This window comes from Phalacrocorax carbo, unplaced genomic scaffold (assembly GCF_963921805.1).
Source record: "Phalacrocorax carbo unplaced genomic scaffold, bPhaCar2.1 SCAFFOLD_91, whole genome shotgun sequence".
NCBI classification, from domain to species: Eukaryota; Metazoa; Chordata; class Aves; order Suliformes; family Phalacrocoracidae; genus Phalacrocorax; species Phalacrocorax carbo.
Genome location: NW_026990274.1, coordinates 108,051 through 124,152, shown reverse-complemented (window position 1 = coordinate 124,152; position 16,102 = coordinate 108,051). Strand labels below are relative to the sequence as shown.

General features: G+C 60.4%; 1 long non-coding RNA gene across 2 annotated transcripts; it reads right to left on the bottom strand.

Annotated features, from left to right (window-relative positions):
- Nucleotides 1-11,703: 11,703 nt before the first annotated feature.
- Nucleotides 11,704-14,284, bottom strand: LOC135310926 (uncharacterized). 2 transcript variants are annotated; one of them, XR_010370864.1, is made up of 2 exons: nucleotides 14,158-14,284; nucleotides 11,704-12,295 (listed from the first exon to the last, which is right to left on the bottom strand). It is a non-coding gene; the product is annotated as an uncharacterized LOC135310926 (long non-coding RNA). The 2 variants fall into 2 exon arrangements; XR_010370865.1 differs by having other exon boundaries at nucleotides 14,201-14,284.
- Between the last annotated feature and the right edge of the window lie 1,818 nt (nucleotides 14,285-16,102).

The following is a 16,102-nucleotide window of genomic DNA, read 5'->3' as shown; positions in this document are numbered from 1 at the left end:
TCCGTCGCCTGGCTCCTGGAGCGACAGGCTGCTGGGCAGAGGGGGAGGCCACCAAAGGTGAGGAGCAGGGCACAGGACAGTAGGAAGAGAGAAGAGAAGAGAAGAGCGGCAGCCGGCTGGACGGGGGCGGGGGGGCGTGTGTGCGTGTAGTGAGAAGGCACGAGGCAGGGAACAGGACGGCCAGAGAAGGACAGGGAGCCTGATGGAGGTGGAGATACAAGCAGCAGAGAGAGGGGAAGAGAGGCAGCAGAAAGAGGGGGGAAGAGCAGGACACAGACCAACAAAGAAGGAAGAGGAGCAGGCTGGAGACGCACAAAGAACCTGGGGCAGGCAGCACGACAGCGAGGGAGGAAAGAAGAATAGGGGCAGGAAGCTGGACCGAGCGCGATGGAGACAGACAAGACAAGCGACAAGAACAGGGCAGAGAGGGAAGAATGAAGCCACGGGGACAGGGAGCCGAGACAGCCAACAACGGAGGGAAGGGGCCGGGGAGGGAACACCACAAAACAAACCATGGGGCTACGTGGTACAGAGCACGAGAAGGCAGAGAATTAAGAATTAGGGACAGGGAGCCAGAGAAACAACAACAAAAAAAAAACACCCAAAACAAAGGGAGATGGGGAGCAAAAGGAATCGCAATGCGTACAGAAAGGAGAGAGAAACAATTCTAAAACAGGGTCATGGGGAAGCCAGAGACAGCAAGATGGAGAAAGGACAAAAGCTACAGGCTACAGGGCAGAGAGGGAAGAATTAATGAATAGACACAGAGAGCTGGGCAGAAAGAGATGGAGAAAGGCTGAAGATCACACGGCCAACAGGGAAGAGAGAAGAGAGGGAGGAATTTTCAAAACAGGGGCAAGAAGCCAGAGAGAGGGAGAGAGGCGCAACAATAAAATGGGGACAGGCCACAGGGCGGCGAGGAGGGAATCGATGAATAAGAACAGGAGACCAAAGAGAACACAATGTAGAATGGAAAAAAGGAACAGCGGCCTACAGGGAAGGAGGAATTAAAGATCAGGCACTGGGAGGCAGACAGAGACACATGAAGAAACAAGTAGGGAAAAAAAAAAAAACAAAACACACAACGGCAATGGGCTACAAAGACAGACAGAGAGGGAAGAAATAAAACATAGCAGCAAGGAGCTGGACAGAGAGAGATGAGGACAAACAAATAGCACGGGTCTACGTGACAGAGAACGTGGAATTAGAACACAGAGAGGGGGAGCCGGACAGAGAGAGAGGCCGAGAGAAAAATCTAGACGGGCTACGGCGGGCAGAGGCAGGAATTAAAACCTAGGGACAGGGAGCTGGACAGAGGGGACGGAGATCACAGGGAACAGCGGCGGGTGCAGGAAGAACAGGAATTCAAGAATAGGGAAAGGGAGCTGGACAGAGAAGAACTCAGGCAGGCAAGTAACAGTAGCAGGGTACAGAGCAGAGCAGACGAACTAAAAAGCGCGGCGGGAGCGTTGAGGCAGACAGAGATTAAGAAAAAAGTCACGGGCTACGTGGCAAAGCAGGAGGAACTCAGAAACGGGGATGGCAACCAAGGGAGAGTGAGCTGGTGAAGGATAACGGGTATTCAAAGTGAGGGACGGGGAGCTGGGAAAAGCGAGGCAGAGAAAAACAGAATCACAGAGAGAATCACACAAAGCCAAAAAAGAAGAAACTGAACAACAGGAACAGGTGTAACCAAAGCGATGAAATCAACCAACCAGAGACGGTGTTCCATTACGGGAACACGGAGCGTACGAATCAGCGCATCTGTCGATCTGCATTTTAGTCCCTAGGCGATCGTTAATGTCAGCAGAACAACAGACAACGTGCTTCTGTCAGAAAAGGATGACAAAACGCGGTTTCGTGTAGCGCACTGAGAAAACTAGCCAAGACTGCCAAGATTAAGAGCCAAGAAGGTAAAAGGCAATTCTGGCAGGGGGAGATCGCGACCACCGACTCACGGACCACCACCGAGCCTGCGCAGCGATTTACATACGGAACGAGCCAGTTTGTACCGATCAGTAGACAGGACGATAATGAATATGTATGAATACGTAAAATTTTGATCTACAAATTCTACGGGAAAGGTGTGTGAGGTACGCACGCCAGGAGAAGCGATCCCCCGTGCATCTGGCGCCGTGAATAAAGAACGCCTGCTCTTTAATACTAAATCGGCGTTGAGGAGTTGTTTCCGATTTTACCGCGTTTTTCGGTAACACACGGAGTCAGACCAAGAGGGCCAGAGAAAGACAAAATACCGACAGGCTACAGAACAGAGCAGGAGGAATAAAAAAATAAAAATGGAGCCAGAGCCAGGCAGAGAGAGGCGGAGAAAGAACAAGTAGCCACAGGCTACAGGACAGAGAGAGGGAGGACTGAAAAGACGGGGAGGCAGGGAGCCACTCAGAGCGAGATGGAGAAAGAGGGGGGGGGTGCAAAAAAAAAAAAACTAAAAAAAATTTTGCAGCAGGTAAGGAAAGAGAGGGGGCCAGGGGGGAGAGACAGGGAGGGCCCAGGATGCACAAGAGAGGCAACGGGGCCCCAGTGGCCCAGGACTCACCGCGACTCTCGCTCTCAGCGCTGCTGGCACAATTTAGCCGTTCAGATGCTTCTTTCCCCTCCTCTCCGCCCTGCCTCTTCTGCAGCTCCAGACTCTAGGCCGTCCTCCACCTGAAGAGAATACAAGGGTGTCTCACAGCTCTTACGAGATGAGGCTTCCTAGGCACGTAGCGTAGCCTAGCTCACTCGTGCCGGAGCTGGGGGCAGGAGCACGGGGCAAGGGGGGCCAGGGGAGGCTGAGGGGGAGCTCTGGTGAGCTGGGGAGTCGGCTATCTTCTGCACCCTGGGCAGGGGGAAAAGGTCATCCTCCTCCTCCTCCTCCTTTCCCTCTTCCCTTCTATCAGCTCCTGGGTAACTCCTGGGGCTGCCCTCACCCGCTCGCCTTTAGCATACCAGAAGCCTGCCTCGGCAGGTCGTTTGAAGCTTCCCATCCCACCAGCCCCAGTAGTGCAGGCACACAAGGAGACACCCCGGCACCCACCAAAGGGGCTCGCTCACCTCACCGGCAGCCCTAGGCCTCACCCGACACAGGGAATCGTGTCCGACACACCACCACGCTGCAGCAGGAGCGGAGGAGGCCTTTCCTTACCAGGAAGCAGCAACGAGCACGGCGGCATCACCTCGCAGGCACCGCAGCATCGCAGGGCTGTCACCTGCGGAGAGAGCAATGCGGATCACAGGGACACCACCGCGCGTGCGCGGCTCCCGGGCTCAGTACCCAACTCTGGTCGCTGGGCAGCAGCATTATCTGAATTACTCTTCTCGATTAATACCATCCAGAAACCGTAACTTGGCTGCATCCACAGAGCTTCTATTCCTCTGCACCTTTCCCCCTCGCAGCCCCAGCAGCACCGTTCATTGCCTCTGCACCAAACAGCAAAGCGTCTCGAGCATTTCAGTCCTTTCCTCTCGACTGCTTAAAAAAATCTGGTGCTTGCTACTGTCCATGCCACTGCCCCCCCCGCCCATGCCTGAGGGAGGAGAAGCAGCACAGCAAACCTGGGGAACAAGGTTGGGTCCCCCACCCCCGCAGAATAAGCCCCAGGAACTGCTTGTAGGCATGTAGCATCAGGGTTGTGATAGGGTTTTGTTTTGGTTTTCTTTTTTTTCCCCTGCCTTCTTTACATAATGTAATAATTGGGGTTGCTTTTCCAAACTACTGAGTTCTGTGGGGACTTTTTGTGCTTTTACCCTACAAAAAATGGTCATTTTCACTTTCGGTTTTGTGCATGAGAATGGTTGGTGGGTGCTTTTAGGTGGTTGTTCCTTCCCCACCACCACCCTTTTTTTCCCTTTCCAGCTGCACAAATCCAGCTGGAGTTGGCTTTCCCAGAAGCCCCAAGTTGTTTTCTTTCCACCAGAATTCTTTCTGTTTTTTTCACCCCCCATTGCAGACCCAGAGTCAGGGGGTTTGAGGTATTTTTGTGCCCAGGCAGCAGCTCCCAGGCTGCATAAGCAGCCCCACAGGGGGAAGTCCCCGTTTGAGGGAATCGGCCCCAAATTGGGATGGGAAAGTGAAGACAAGGGAAAAAAAAACCTGAATAACCTGAAAAAGAACACCTACTCCAGCCCACCAAGCACCGGTCACCTTGCCTGACTCACCTCCAGGGCCCAGATCACGCTCGGCTCATCGCTTAGCGCCCTCGGATCACAAAAAAAAAAAGAGTAAAACCCATAATGGAGCCCTATAGCCACCAGTCACATCTTCCCTCCAGTACTACACAGACTCACCTTCTTCCAGCGCTCCCCTGGGCTCTCCTCCGTTGCCCTGCACGACTCATCCACCTGCACCTGGAAAAACAGTGTTACTGAACAAGTCACCTGGAGGCACAGCAACAGCTTAACCATTCCACAGCTCTTGCGCCCCCGTAGGAATACCATCTAGAGCCCAACTACAGCCTGCCGTTAAAGGAAATGCGTTAAATCAAACGTTAAGCCCTCGCACGTACAAGCCGGAACAGCAAACACACAGCACGCTCGCGCACCCAGGGCGCAGCCCGACGGAGGTCCACGGGCACCTCGCCGGTCTGATGCGGAGCCGCCCAGCATCCCTGCGAGCACAGCTGCAGGCGCAACAGCAGTTTCACCTACACCCATCTCAGCGCGCAGCGCTTCTGAAGCTTTAAGCTGAAAGCCCTACCTTGACCCTTGGCCACACTAGAAGCGAGCCGTGGCTAGGACTCCACAGAAACACAGCAACACAAATTGCACACCCACAGCGGCGACAGCCTTGCAACTATTTAGACCAGGAACAACAGAGAAAAGTAAAACAGCTTCATCACCCGCACAGGAAAAGCAGCAGACGGAGACAAAGGGTCAGCATTCACAGCCCTTACAGAGCACAGGCGTTCTCTCTCCTTCCACTCCTAAACCCATCCCCACTTAGGTCTAAGTATGACAGCCCTGCTGGGGCAATATCGAGAGCGGGGAACAAGAGCCCTGCCGCCGGCCGTTTGTGCGGCAGGACACAAAAACAGAGGGACATGTTTTGCCACACACAACCCTGAATCTCCTGAAAATTTATGTTTACCAAAAATAGCCATTTGGAACATATTCCCAAAAACATTCGGCAATGAAACGCTTACGTGCTTGACACCCGCACATTTTTGGGGAACTTGCTATTTGCTTCCTGGTTTTGCTGGTCTTCCCTCAGAAGTTCTACCTGCAGCCAAGTTATTCCCACCCGCCCGACCGGTTCAAGCGTTCACCTTCCTGGTATTACCAGCACATTGACACAGGCGAGGAACTTAACTGCTCTTCTAAAACTATCCAAATGACAATCACAGCCCTGAAAGAGGAGTGGAAGAGAAGAAAAGGAGAGATCAGGCAGCAAAGATGCCCTGCAGGCTGCTGCCAGCCAACACTGCACTCTTTTGTTAAAGCCACCCCACCCCCCCAAACGCAAAAATAAACCCCATGACTTTGTGGAGTGCGGTTTTTTTTTCTTTTCCGCAGTCCTTCTGGAGCTCATCCCTGTCTCAGCATCTTGTCTTGTCAGAGCATGAAGATGCAGATGATCTGTATCCCGACGACATCTGCATGGGATGAATACATTTTCAGAAATAGACCAGATCTGTGAGACTCCTGTCACCTTTGTGGTTTTAATAATCATAACTCAATTTTGTCGACTGACACACTTGTGAGAACTAACTTTGAAACTTAGCCTCTCCTTGGGGAAAAAAACGTGTTAGACACCAAATGAAACTGATTCAGAGCTCCGAACCACGATGGAGCCGATAGAGCTGCTGTGACTTAGTTTGTATGATTAATTAATTGGTTAATAACTATCCTAAGCAGCACAGAAAGAAGAGCTGGACCCAAAGAGGGTGTGCTGTGCTGGATCCAAAAAGCACCCTTCCTCCAGAGACCCGCCTCAGGGGGCGAGTTCGCTCTGGTGCATGCCGGCCTCCCGAACTTCGGGGTCCGATGTGACCGGACCCCCACCTCCGGGGAGGGTCCGCGTACCCTGCCCAACCCCTGCTTTCCCCTGCAGCCCCCAATGCCCCCACCCCACCCCAACCCCCCAGCCTGCACAAGCAGCCAAACCGGCTTCTGCTTTTGGCCCCCAAACCAGCTCACTTTGGGACCGTTTCTGAGCTAAAAAGCCCAGCTGCTGAGCCTGTTCTCAAGTCCCAAAAATGCAGCACTCGACCTCTGCTCCTCAGCCCCAAACCACACGACTTAGTCCCCTCGGTCAGGCCCTCAAAACGCACGACTCGATCTGTTTCAGGGCCCCGGCGTCAGCCACAGGAGCCTGCTCTCACGGCCCAGGAACAGAAGAGCTGCGCTCTCCCCGCTCAGGGACCAAACCAGCTGAGCCTGGCTGCGTCCCGGCCCCCTCCGCAGTCCCCACGGGCAACGCTCAGGGCCGCGGAGAGCGCAGCCACCCCGCAGCCCCGCACCCCCACGGCCCACGCGGGCACTGTCGGGGAGGCCTCGGGAACTGAACTGCGCGGGCCCGGCCCCGCACCCCGGCGGGGCAGCCCAGCGCCGGCCCGGCAGCGCTTTCCTCCTGCTCTCGCAGGCCTCGTTTCCCCGGCACCGCCGGGCCCGCACCCCAACCCCACAGGGGGCCGGGCCCAGCCCGCCTCCAGCAAACCGCGGCGGCAGCAGCCGGGGTCCCTGCCTGCCCCGCGGGCAAGGGGGGACCCGCCCGGCACCGCAGGGGCCCCCGCCGGGGTCGCCGCCGCCGCCCGACCCCGACGAGGAGCAGCCGAGAGCCGGGTGGGGCTGCCCCTACTTCCCCACGGCCGGGCACGGGCTCGGCCCCAAAACCCAACCACCGACCCACGACAGCGCTCGGCCCGGGGCCGCTGCTGCCCGCAACCCCCCCCCCCCGGGGACTCCGCGGACCGGGAGACCCCACAGCCGAAACCCGCCGACCCACAGCGCGCCCAGCCACGCACGCGGCTCCTCACCTGCCCCCCGGCGCGGCTCCGGCTGCCCCACGGCCCGGCACGGAGCCGAACCCGGCCACCGGACCATCCGCCGCCCCCCCCGCAACCCCCGGACGCTCCGGGCCGGTTCTCGTCCCTTTTCGCTCCGACGCCTCGAGCCGAGCCGGCCCCGCTCCTCCGAGCTACCGGCGGTGCCCGCTCTGCTGCTCGGGGCCGGGCCCTGTTCTCACCCAGCCGCGAGAAGCCGCCCCGGGGTCTCCTCGGTGCGTCCAGCCCCGTGCCGTGCCGGAGCGGGGAGAGCCGGGTACGAGCGCGGAGCCCTGGGGCAGGGGTTGCCCCAGTGCCGCCGACGGTGTGGGGGGGTGTGTCGTCGTCCCCCGCCCCACGCGGGGGGCGCACACACGGTACACCCGCGGGCAGGGGCATCCCCGGGGAGCCGTGCGGCCGGGCTGCGCCGTAGGAGGGGAAGGTGATGTTGGTTTCCCATTTTCCCCGCAGCCTGATCCTCCCCCCTCCCCCGTACTGAGTTGCCCCCCCCGCCCACCCCTTCCCGCGCGTTACAGCCCGCGAAAAAGCTTTTAACAACCCCATCGACAACACTCCCTTTATCCCTCTTCCAGCAGCAGCAGCAGCGAGAGATTAAGCCAACTGCAGCAGAGAGGAGGAAGGCAAGGAGAGCCTTTTCAAGCAAGGGCAGGACAAAAATGCACGGCGTGGACAGGCACAGGAGAGGCTGCGTTATCTGGAAAGCACAACACCTACCCAAGGGCAGAAAATAAGGAACGAATCGTTTGCAAGGAGCTGCAGCAGACAGATCACCTTTTTCTTTATTGCTCTCCTGCCCTTTGTTATCCAAAGCGATAGGCTTCACCACCGGGCAGAAAATAGCTGCCTAGATTTACACGGACAACCAGAAACAATCAAGCCACCCAGGAAAAAGTTCACAGCAGAGGTATAACACATCAGCAGCTAAAACATTTGTTACGCAGGCACAACCAGGCACTAAACAAAGGCTTTCCAACATTGGAGATCTAGAACAGGTAGACATTAGCACAGAAGCGCAAGGGGCTCCGTCACCCTGCGCAAATCTCCCCGTGCCTACACACGCACACGTTCAGAAGTTTTTTATCAGAAAACGCCTGACTGAGCCATTTGCCACAGTCACGAGACTCACGACATGACACACGAGGTGGGCCCAGAGTTTTAAGGCAAAAATACCTCCCCCGCCCCCCACCCGAGATCTTTCAGGCTCCAGACCTGCCATCTCCCCGCACCAAACCTCCCCGGCCAAAGGGTTTCAGGTGGCCCAAAACACAGTACACAGAAAATAAACGGGGAAAGCCCTACATTGTGCAAAAGAGAACGATGCCCGACCAGGGCTTCTCTGCGGGGCCCGAGCTCGGCACGGAGCCCCCCCCCGGCACGAGCCCGGCCCCGGGGCCGGCACGGAGGAGCCAGCCCCCCCCCGGCACGAGCCCGGCCCCGGGGCCGGCACGGAGGAGCCAGCCCCCCCCCGGCACGAGCCCGGCCCCGGGGCCGGCACGGAGGAGCCAGCCCCCCCCCCGGCACGAGCCCGGCCCCGGGGCCGGCACGGAGGAGCCAGCCCCCCCCCGGCACGAGCCCGGCCCCGGGGCCGGCACGGAGGAGCCAGCCCCCCCCCGGCACGAGCCCGGCCCCGGGGCCGGCACGGAGGAGCCAGCCCCCCCCCGGCACGAGCCCGGCCCCGGGGCCGGCACGGAGGAGCCAGCCCCCCCCCGCCCGGCACCGAGCCCGGCCCGGGCCGGCGACGGAGCCCCCCCCCGCCCGGCCCAGGGTCGGGCCCGCACGGAGCCCCCCCCACCCCCGGCCCACAAGGAGCCCCCACCGCTGCCCGAACTCACCCACCAGCGCTCTCCGGCCCCCGGCTACGGCCGCGCTGCTCTCTCAGGCGGCTGCCGCAGACGAGGATCGGGAGCCGCCAGGCCTCCAGGAGTCCCGAGGGGATGCCGGCCACCGCAGGGGATGGCTGCCTGCGGCCGGACTGCCGCGGCGCTCCCCGCCCAGCTCCGAGCAGTCTCCGCCGGCCACGGGCTTCCCACGCCGGGCCGCAGAGGGGCCCCGGCACCGCAAAGAGACCCCTCGCGACCCGGCCGCCCCACGCACCTCTCCCACCTCCGCTCCGCCGCGCACGCGCCACCGGAAGCCCGGGCCCCGCGGGGCGGCCCTTAGAGGGCGGCCGGAAGGACCGGCCCCCACCGGCCCCGCCCCCGCGCCGGACCGCCCCCGCGCCCAGCCGGTGAGCGCCAGCGCCCCCTGCTGGCCGGGCCGCGCTCAGCTCGCGAGGGCGCCGAGGGCCGGGCGGGGCGGGACGCGCCGGCTCGGGGCCGGCTCCTTTCGGGGCGAGCGGGCGAGCGAGAGACCCCTGCGGGCCCCGGTCACGGCCGGGCAGAGCCGCGCGCCCTCCGGGAGCGGCTGAACGGGGCTGCCGCTCGTGACACGTACCGAGCCGTCCGCGACGGGAGCGAGCAGAGGAGGAAGGGGCCGGCGGCCGCGGGGCCCTGCCCGCAGGCACGGGGGGGGGGTGCGGGCTGGGGCCCGTGGGGCCGCCCTGCTGGGCCGCTGCCCTGCGCCGCACCGCGCTGGGGGCTGGGGCCCGACCGGCGCCGGGGGACCGGGGGCAGCCACGAGCAGGGGGCCTGAGCTTAGCCACGGCCTGCAAAACACCCCGCAGCGTGAGACGCTGCGAGGCCAAGGTGGTCCTTGGCAATGGGGGCGCCTGGGCTCGGCCTCCGCCGTACCGGTCCTGGGTCTGCGTGGCGTTCCAGGGGAACGGTGTTCTCCTTGTGCGGAAGGTGGGCTGGCCGTTCGGCCGTGCCCCGGCCGTTACCGATACTGCCAGAGGCGCTCGCACGCTCTGGCCCGTTACTGCTGCGGTACCGCGCCGTAGCCGAAAGAAGAGGTGTTGTGTTTTCTCACAAAAAAGCCTCCTACGGTCAGTGGAAGAAATAACCTCCTTCCGTGGCACTGACTCTTTTCGTCCAGTCCATAGCCGGCTTTCGGCTTTTGTCTTTACAGCATTCAGTTTGCTTTCTGCCAAGCTTTCTACCTGCTGTGAAACATTTGGATGGTTTTTTCCTGTTGCTTTTTTTCCCCCCTACTTGCTCCACAGCTCCCACACCAACCACCCAGCGCGGCTCGCCTTTCAGCCCCCAGACCCAGGAGCCTTGCCCTGGGACGGCCCGTACATGTCAGCAGAGTTGTTCCAGCTCTCACCCTGTCCCTACCCAGCTGAGGACGTCTGTGTCCGTGAGAGACACCCAGACACTGCCCCTGCAGCGTGGCAGTCCCCTGCCCCGTCAGTGAAAACTGCGGCAATATCGGCTAAGTTTAAAAGCGTCGGCAGGAGGTGCAGGATACGTAAATAAAGCGGCGGTTGGCTGCCGGGTACGGGTGCGATATAAATACATTTTGTTTACAGGCCTTCGTGCCTATTCAGCGTTGAACGGCACCGCAGCCCACCCACCCCGGGGCTCACGGGGCTCGGAGAAGGGTCTCTCCAATGGCACAACCTAAGGCAGCGCAGGAAGCCCAGCTGCCACGCTCCCAGTCGCTACGGGACGCTTGCTTACAGCTACACCGACGAGGGTGCGGATGAGGCTGGAACTAGCAGAAATGCTGACTCTTCTGGCCTTTTATTTGCGGAAGGCACAGCGCGCGAGCCTCGGCGGCTCACAGGAGAAGCGTGCGGCGCTGCCGGACTCTCATTCTCAGCTCACGTACTACTGCCAAAGCTCCTGCCCTGTGCTGTGCCAGATGCCGGCTGGCGTGAGCACCTGGGCTCCTGAGGGACCCCCTTGTCCTGAGAGCCAGAGGTACTCGCTTCCCTTTGCATGAGGCCTGTAGGAGATAGACCCTGCAATTTAAAAAATCTGTATCAAACGTGGCAGACTCAAAGGGGGGCATTTTAAAAAAGGCAGGTTTGTTTTCTTTTTTAACTTTACGATCTACAGCCTAGCAAAGAGCTCCCTTTCAGTGTCAGTCGCTTGGCCTTCTCCCCTACTGACGAGGTCCCAGCCTCCCGGTGAGATCTCGCTGGAGATATTCTCAGTTTCCCTCAGGTACGGGGCTGCCCTGGCCCGAGGCCAGCGAAGAAGCTGACTTTGCCCGTGCCTGAATCAGCAACACGTCCAGCAGGCGACTTGCAGAGCCCAGGGAACCCTCGTAAAGAGGTTTGGGGGTGGGCCGCGCCACATCTGCGGCATCGGCCGTGGGAAAGGACCGGCGCAGTAAAGCAGGTGGGTGAAACCGCGGTCCGCGCCAATACGTGCTGCTGCCTGGGGCATGGCTTTGCTGCGGGTCAAGTCAGATGCTCTCTGTAAGAGTCAGTCAGGGCAAAGGCCGCAGCAGATGTCTTTTCTGCTCATTTTAACAAAGGCTGGACGGAGCCCATAGAGGAAGGCACTACGCGTCTTGCTGGGTCTGTTTGCCTGCCTTCTCGTAAGCCGTCACGGAAACTTGCACGAGCAAAGCCTGTGCAAGCTGACGACAGCCACGCACGGTTGAAGAGGGAGCAGACGGTGAGAGCAGAGGTGCGCGCTCAGGCTGTGCGCTGGAAGCTAATGCTAATGCTGCAAAATAAAGAGTGGATTTTCTTTTTTGGGTTTAGGTGAGCGCTAAACATGACATGTGCGTGTGTGCGTGTGTCTCTCGCAGGTTTTTGTCATACACCCCACCCCCCCGCCCCAAAAAAACCACCCGCACATGCCACGCGTTAAACAGTGGTTTTCCATTGTACTTAGACGTGCTTACATAGGTGTGTTGGTTTTTTTCTTTTTTCTTTTTTAATGCAGAAACAGCAATACGATAGATTTAATACAGCTAGCAATTAGATGGGTGTAGCTTTAGAGCGTCGGCTGTTTACAAAGCAACTGCACACCTTCTTTAACTCACAGTTTAAACAGGTAAACTTGCAGTGCATCACACGTGCTTTGTACAGTCACGGTCCACACGGCAGGCCAGATGCTTCACCCTGCCTTGTCCTTGTTCCCCCGACTCCGACGGGACCGCCGAGGCCACCCTGGGGACAGCGCCGCTTTCTAGCAGCTGGGTTGCTTGCCTGGACGCCCCACAGACAAACAGTCATTTCCCCACTGAACCTCTTCTCAAATATTTTCCTAGCCCTGCAGGCCCCAGGTCCTTTGGTTCATATTTCCTTTTTTCCGGGCTTGATGCACAGGACCGACGATTTCCAGAAACAGAAACAGAGGCTGATTCAGTCCAGGCTAAACATTCTCTGACCTAAACCAAACTGCCTTCGAAGAGATAGCTGTACTGTAGGCACCACCTCGGGAACAGAAGTTGCCCTGTCATTAAAAAAAAAAAAAAGAAGAAAAACAAGGCATTTCAGGCTGAGGAGGCTGAACGGTGTGCTGGGGGCGGTGGGGGGCTGGAAAGAAACAGTTCAGACGATTAGAGCGAGCTTGGCGTTGCAAAGCGTGCCATTATTTTTAATTCGGCAGTCAGAAGAAAATAGATTCTGACACTGATTTCCTGCGTGCTGCGGGAGTTCTCTCCTCAGCATTCCTGTGCACCATTTTACTTTTGTGTCCCGTCCGCTTCGCTTTTGCGCTGTAGCTCTCCGGTTCTAGCTACGCTTCCCACCACCCCCATTACGCTTTGACAAGCCCAGCTCTCACTGTGCTTCCCTTCCCTTCCCTTCCCTTCCCTTCCCTTCCCTTCCCGTATGCGCGTGCAGGGAAAAGCCCGCGCGTCTGCCACTACAGGACCCGCTCTGGGGGGCAGGAGAGATGACGACGCTCCCTGACAGAGGACACAGCTGAGGGGCGGTCCGCCGGGGCCGGGGAGATGGCAGCACCTTCCCTCAGCTGCCCCATCCGAGCACAGGTGCAGGTGCACACTGAGGAGAGACAAGCAGGCAGGAGCCGCAGAGCGAGAGAGAAAATAAAATTCACGGGCGGGTGCTACTTGCGTCTCATTTTTAGCGCAAGACATTAATTCTCAGCACATTCTTGGAGCTGCCCCTTTGGGACTCACGGAGAAGAGGGAGGTTGGCCACGCGGTGCAGCCCAGCTCTGCTTCCCCTAAATGGTTTTACTGTTCAGGTCTTGCCCTAATCTGGCCGGTACCCCCGCAAAGAGTTTGGGATTTCTGCTGCCTCTCCGGGCCAGCCACAGACCCCGACTTCATCGCAGCGAATGACCCTGCACTCGTCAGAGCGGTTGCCGAGTCACATCCCGCTGCCTTCCCTGCAGAACTGGAGACCCTTTTTCAGCCCTTGCCCCCTCTTCTCTCAGCTCGTCGCCCGTCCCTTTACCAGTGCCGGCACCGATCCTGCCTCCAGCTCGCCCTGTCCCCACCTGCGAGCGCCCAACAGGAGCTAAATGTCTCCTCAAGGATGCACGGAAGAGACGCGCAGGTAACCCAGCACAGACCCCCTGCAAACATCTTCTTTCCATTTGCTTTCCTCTCCTGACACGAAGGGATGACTTAGGAAAAGCGTACTGCTCGCATTTCACCTGCACCGCTTCTACTTTCACTCTCGCTCCCCTTGGCAGTAATTAATAGCGGTGGCGGGGGGGGCTGGGGCATTCCCCCAAAGCGGCTGCGGTTACATCCGGGCGGTTGTGGCACTCCATTAGCTCTGTAGTTTTTAAATCTAAATCTTCTGGAATTGTTAGTTCTGGTCAGGAATCACCCGTACCTGCAAATTTTCTTAATAGCTACGCTTGACCCCAGCCACTGTTTAACAGCTCACCTTTATTTCTCTTCATTTAAGAACCCAAAGCTTCGTTTACTGCTTGGGTTGGAAGCAGGAGCTGTCGCTGCCTCCGAACTTTCTAACAGCCCTGTTACAATTTCAGTACTACCCGCTCCCAATTTAGCTTTCCGGGTCGATTTTCATTCTAGATTCTAAAATTTCCTTATTTTGTTTCTGATCAGGAGTCATTAATGCCTGCAGTTGATTTAATAACGGCTGCATTTAGATTGAGCTATTAATGACTCGCAACTCTATTTATGGCATAAAAAAGGACTGCCTTTATTTTTTTTAATTACAGATTAGGAATAATGACTGCCTGGTTTGTTCAGTAATAGCTGCGATTAAATTGAGTCACGACTCCTCCCTAAATAATATGTGTTTATTTGCACTCTAACAATTTAACCTCCCCTTCACCGGTCAGGGGCACCGACAAGTGCCCGCGCGTACCTCCGCGCCCCCTGCGCCGGCTCCCCAGGGAGCAGCCTCGTACCCTGACCAGAGTCTGCAGCGGCCCGTTGTCGGCCCAGCTCCTCGCCCTCGAGCGGCGGATCCGCTGCTGCCCAGAGGGGACGGAAACGGCGCGGGGTAAATGATAATGTGAAATGATAAACGAATAAAATGATCTCACAAGGGGGAAGAAAACCAGCAAAGCAAAAACCAAACCCCAAACAGAACACCATACCACTAAACCGCCTCACCGCCCCCTCAGCGCCCAAAACAGCATCCCGGGAGGAAAAAAGCAAAGCAGGCCACAAGGGACCTTTCTAGTACAGCTGCTGCCAAAGAGCGCCAAGCTCTGGAAGCCTTACCTCAGGCAACGCCTCCGCTTCTCTAAACGCCAGAGCACGCCTGCCCGGGGGGCTGAGACAGCCCCAGAGCTGCGACCGCCCGAGGGAACACGGGAGCCCCGGCGCCAGAGGAGCCCGGGGGCAGCGAGAGCTGCCCGAGCCCCGGCTGGGGCTCTTCGACCCCCGGGCCCCGCCCCCGCCCTTCCCACAGCGCCCCGCGAAAGGGGCGGGCCGAGCCCCCCGAGGGGGGAAGGCCCCGGGAGCCGTACGGGAGCCGCCTGGAGCTCCCGGCGCGGGAGGGGGGGGGGGAGAGAAAACACCCAAACCGAGCCCCCCCCCGAGCGGAGCAAACACAGGCTCGGGCCGTTGCCGGGGGGCGGGGCCTGTCGCTACGGGGAGAGAGCCGGCACCGCCCCCCGGGCCGTTGCCAGGGGGCGGGGCCTGTCGCTAAGGGGAGAGAGCCGGCACCGCCCCCCGGGCCGTTGCCAGGGGGCGGGGCCTGTCGCTAAGGGGAGAGAGCCGGCACCGCCCCCCGGGCCGTTGCCAGGGGGCTGGGCCTGTCGCTAAGGGGAGAGAGCCGGCACCGCCCCCCGGGCCGTTGCCAGGGGGCGGGGCCTGTCGCTAAGGGGAGAGAGCCGGCACCGCCCCCCGGGCCGTTGCCAGGGGGCGGGGCCTGTCGCTAAGGGGAGAGAGCCGGCACCGCCCCCCGGGCCGTTGCCAGGGGGTGGGGCCTGTCGCTAAGGGGAGAGAGCCGGCACCGCCCCCCGGGCCGTTGCCAGGGGGCGGGGCCTGTCGCTAAGGGGAGAGAGCCGGCACCGCCCCCCGGGCCGTTGCCGGGGGGCGGGGCCTGTCGCTAAGGGGAGAGAGCCGGCACCGCCCCCCGGGCCGTTGCCAGGGGGCGGGGCCTGTCGCTAAGGGGAGAGAGCCGGCACCGCCCCCCGGGCCGTTGCCAGGGGGCGGGGCCTGTCGCTAAGGGGAGAGAGCCGGCACCGCCCCCCGGGCCGTTGCCAGGGGGCGGGGCCTGTCGCTAAGGGGAGAGAGCCGGCACCGCCCCCCGGGCCGTTGCCAGGGGGCGGGGCCTGTCGCTAAGGGGAGAGAGCCGGCACCGCCCCCCGGGCCGTTGCCAGGGGGCGGGGCCTGTCGCTAAGGGGAGAGAGCCGGCACCGCCCCCCGGGCCGTTGCCAGGGGGCGGGGCCTGTCGCTAAGGGGAGAGAGCCGGCACCGCCCCCCGGGCCGTTGCCAGGGGGCGGGGCCTGTCGCTAAGGGGAGAGAGCCGGCACCGCCCCCCGGGCCGTTGCCAGGGGGCGGGGCCTGTCGCTAAGGGGAGAGAGCCGGCACCGCCCCCCGGGCCGTTGCCAGGGGGCGGGGCCTGTCGCTAAGGGGAGAGAGCCGGCACCGCCCCCCGGGCCGTTGCCAGGGGGCTGGGCCTGTCGCTAAATGGGAGAGAGCCGGCACCGCCCCCCGGGCCGTTGCCAGGGGGCGGGGCCTGTCGCTAAGGGGAGAGAGCCGGCACCGCCCCCCGGGCCGTTGCCAGGGGGCGGGGCCTGTCGCTAAGGGGAGAGAGCCGGCACCGCCCCCCGGGCCGTTGCCAGGGGGCGGGGCCT